At 41.7% G+C, this 3940-nt stretch overlaps 1 pseudogene; it reads left to right on the plus strand.

Annotated features, from left to right (window-relative positions):
• Positions 1–853: 853 nt before the first annotated feature.
• On the plus strand, positions 854–1596 carry LOC136398330 (large ribosomal subunit protein uL30-like; annotated as a pseudogene).
• Positions 1597–3940: the final 2344 nt, after the last annotated feature.

Raw genomic sequence — 3940 nt, forward strand, 5'->3', positions numbered from 1 at the left:
TGCCCAAATCCAGTGTGAACCTCCATGGCCATGATTGTGGCGGCCACAGGCCCTACACTAGGGAAAACAAGATGGCTAGAATTCAGGATGAAGTACCAGAAAATAGGGAGCTTCACACTTCATTGAGAGAACTATGGATATCTGAAGAAAGAAACCCTGGAGTGAAGGGCACAATACTGATCAGCACATCCCTATGAGAAAACTACCCAAGACAAAGGTAAGAATTACTGGAGAAGATAAGAGAGAACAGTATCCTGTGCTCACATAGAGCTGAAGAGAGTGTCTGTAACTACCAGCCAGACTGGAAAATTTCATGATTCATGAAGCATTAGAGTACTCAGGAAGGACTGCCTCCAGTAAGGAATAATTAGCCTAGACTGAGAACTACTGTAGTCTCATCTAATAAATTTTGAAAGCAAGACCAAAAGGATTGAACTGTTTCCGAGAAACCTAACTGAATCACAGCATAAAGCTCAAGAATATTTACAGGAATACAAATTATCCAGCACCAAACAAGATAAAATCAAAATGCATGGCATCTAATGAAATTTTACCAGGCTCATAAAGAAGAGAATACAATCCATAATGAGCGAAAAAATCAATCAAAGAAAACTGACTTTGAATTGGCAAAAATATTAAAAGAGATAAGAACACAACTGAACATATTCCATATGTTCACAATGTTAAGGAGAGCTAAGAAAGATATAAAAATGCAATAAGTGAGATTTGTAACAGATTAAACATTAAAGAAGATTAGTGATTTTAAAGACATAGTAATGGAAAGTACTCAAAATGAAATAAAAAAAGAGGTGAATAAAAAAAAAAATGAACCAGCTCTTTTCTGGCTGAAACCATGAAGGGTGCAGAAGATGAGAATACAAATGTCAGAGAGAAGAATGCTAACTCCAGTGAGAAGAAAGTTCCTGTTGTGCCGGAAACCCTGAAGAAAAAGCAAAGGAATTTCGCAGGGCTGAAGATCAAGCACCTGAGATAGAAGTCTGCCCAAAAGGTGCTCCAAAAGGCCAGTAGGAAGCTCATCTACAAAAAAGCTAAGCACTATCACAAGGCCTACAGGCAGATGTACAGAACTGAGATTCTATGTACCTGTGGAACCCAAATTGGCATTTGTCATCAGGATCAGAGGTATCAGTGGTGTGCGCCCCAAGGTCCACAAGGTGCTGCAGCTGCTGCGCCTGCACCAGATCCTCAATGGCACCTCCATGAAGCTCAATAAGGCTTCGATTAAAATGCTGAGGATCGTGGGACCATATACTGCATGGGGGTACGCAAACCTGAAGTCAATAAATAAATTGATCTACAAAGACGTTTATGGCAAAATCAACAAAAAACCGAATTGTTCTGAAAGATAATGCACTGGTCACTCATCTCCTGGTAACTATGGCACAATCAGCATGGAGGATCTAATTCATGAGATCTGTACCATTGGAAAACACTTCAAAGAGGCAAACAACTGCCTGTGGCCCTTCAAATTATCCATGCAGTGGAATAAAGAAAAAGACCACCCACTTTGCAGAAGGTGGGGATGCTGGTAACGGGGAAGACCAGATCAACAGGCTTATCAGAAGGATAAACTAAGATATCTACCACGGTTATTTTATTTTATTTTTTTACCACGGTTATTTTTGTAATCAGCTACTAAACGGTGGAGTGACATCTTTAAAATTGAAAAAAAAAATGAAACAATTACTACTGTGCTTTGATGTCCTATAGAGAAGGGGGAGGAGTTTATTTAAACCTCTTTTAAAATAAATGCTGGGAAAATTCCAAATTTGATGAAAAGTATAACTCCACAAATTTGAGAAGCTGAAGAAAGCCCAAGAGTAAAAATCTCAAAGAAAACTACAAGTACGTACTCAAATTGTTTAAAATGCCTGATTAAAAATGAACATGTCAATAGCTTTCTTGTTAAAAACAATAGAAGACCTTTAAACAACATCTTCTAATGAAAGAAAAAAAAAATGTTAGCTAAGAATTCCATATCAAGTAAAAATACTGTTTAAAAATGAAGGTTTTTGCCTGACCAGGCAGTGGCACCGTGGATAAAGCATTGGACTGGGGCATAGAGGATCCAGGTTCAAAACCCCAAAGTTGCCAGCTTGAGCATGGGTTCATCTGGTTTGAGCACAGCTCACCAGCTTGAACCCAAGGTCACTGGCTTGAGCAAGGAGTCACTCAGTCTGCTGTAGTCCCCTCCCCCACAGTCAAGGCACATATGAGAAAGCAATCAATGAACAACTAAGGTGCCACAATAAGGAATTGATGCTTCTCATCTCTCACCCTTCCTGTCTGTCTGTCCCTGTCTCTGTCACACACACACACAAAGATAAATAAAATGAAGATTTAATTTTTATATGTCCAAGTAATATTTCATTATAAACTTTTCCATCCACTCATCTATTGATGGGCAGTAGGGTTACTTCCTGTTGGGCAGATAAGTTATTTTATGTGCACTCTTTCCGTTAAAGATGGCTGCTGCTCTCACATGATACAGCTAATTGCCTTTCATGCTTGAGAAGGGGCCTGGTTTTGCTAATGTGTGTTGGGGGAGGGCTTTTGCACCAAAAAGTTTTAAAAGGAGGAGCTAGGAGGCCATTTTAGGGAGACCACGTTGTTCCAGGGGAGAGAGGCCACGTGGTTGGAGGGGAGGAGGCAGAACCAAAACAGAGGTGAACTGAGGTGGGAACCTTTGATTCTAGGAAAAAAACAGAAAGAATGGGTTTTGGTGCCCATGTGTTTGTTTTTTACTCGTTGGCCGGTAGGAGTCTAGAATAAAGGAAAATGGACCACCAGTTTTTGGCTCTGTAGTTTCTTTACTATCTGTCCAAAATAAATGCGAACCTAAACCTGCATGAGCCAGGCGGCTGTGATGGTGGCTTTACACTTCCATAGCTTGGCTATTGTAAATAATGCTGCATGCAGTAGGGCTGTATATCTCTTTTTAAATTAGTTTTTGGGGTTTCTTCAGATATATACCGAGAAGTAGAATTGCTGGGTTATAAGGCAGTTTCATTTTTTAATTTTTTGAGGACCCTCCATACTGTTTTTTCATAGCAGCTGCACCAATTTGCATTCTTACCAACAGTGCACGAGGGTTCCCTTTTCTCCACATCTTTGCCCAATACTTGTTCATTGATTTATTAATGAGCCATTCTGACAGATGTGAGGTGATATCTCATTGTGGTTCAATAAATTCCTTCATGGTTAGTGACAGCATGGATGGACCTAGTGGGTATTATGCTAAGTAAAATAAGTCGAGAAAAATACCATATGATTTCACTTATATGCAGAATCTAAAGAACAAAATAATTTAACAAGCAAAATAGAAACAGACACATAGATACAGAGAACAAATGCTGGTTGCCAGATCATAGAGGGGTGGGGGGATGGGTGAAAAAGGTGAGGAGATTTTTTTTTTTTTTTTTGTATTTTTCTGAAGCTGGAACCGGGGAGAGACAGTCAGACAGACTCCCGCATGCGCCCGACCGGGATCCACCCGGCACGCCCACCAGGAGGCGAAGCTCTGCCCACCAGGGGGCGATGCTTTGCCCCTCCGGGGCGTCGCTCCGCCGCGACCAGAGCCACTCTAGCGCCTGGGGCAGAGGCCAAGGAGCCATCCCCAGCGCCCGGGCCATCTTTGCTCCAATGGAACCTTGGCTGCGGGAGGGGAAGAGAGAGACAGAGAGGAAGGAGGGGGGGGGTGGAGAAGCAGATGGGCACTTCTCCTATGTGCCCTGGCCGGGAATTGAACCCGGGTCCCCCGCACTCCAGGCCGACGCTCTACTGCTGAGCCAACCGGCCAGGGCCTTTTTTTTTTTTTGAGGAGATTTTAAAAAGTACAAATTTGTAGTTACAAATAATCATGGGGATATCAAGTACAGCATAAGGAATACGTATAGTCAAATCATATTGTAATAACTAA

This window comes from Saccopteryx leptura, chromosome 3 (genome assembly GCF_036850995.1).
Source record: "Saccopteryx leptura isolate mSacLep1 chromosome 3, mSacLep1_pri_phased_curated, whole genome shotgun sequence".
Lineage (NCBI taxonomy): Eukaryota > Metazoa > Chordata > Mammalia > Chiroptera > Emballonuridae > Saccopteryx > Saccopteryx leptura.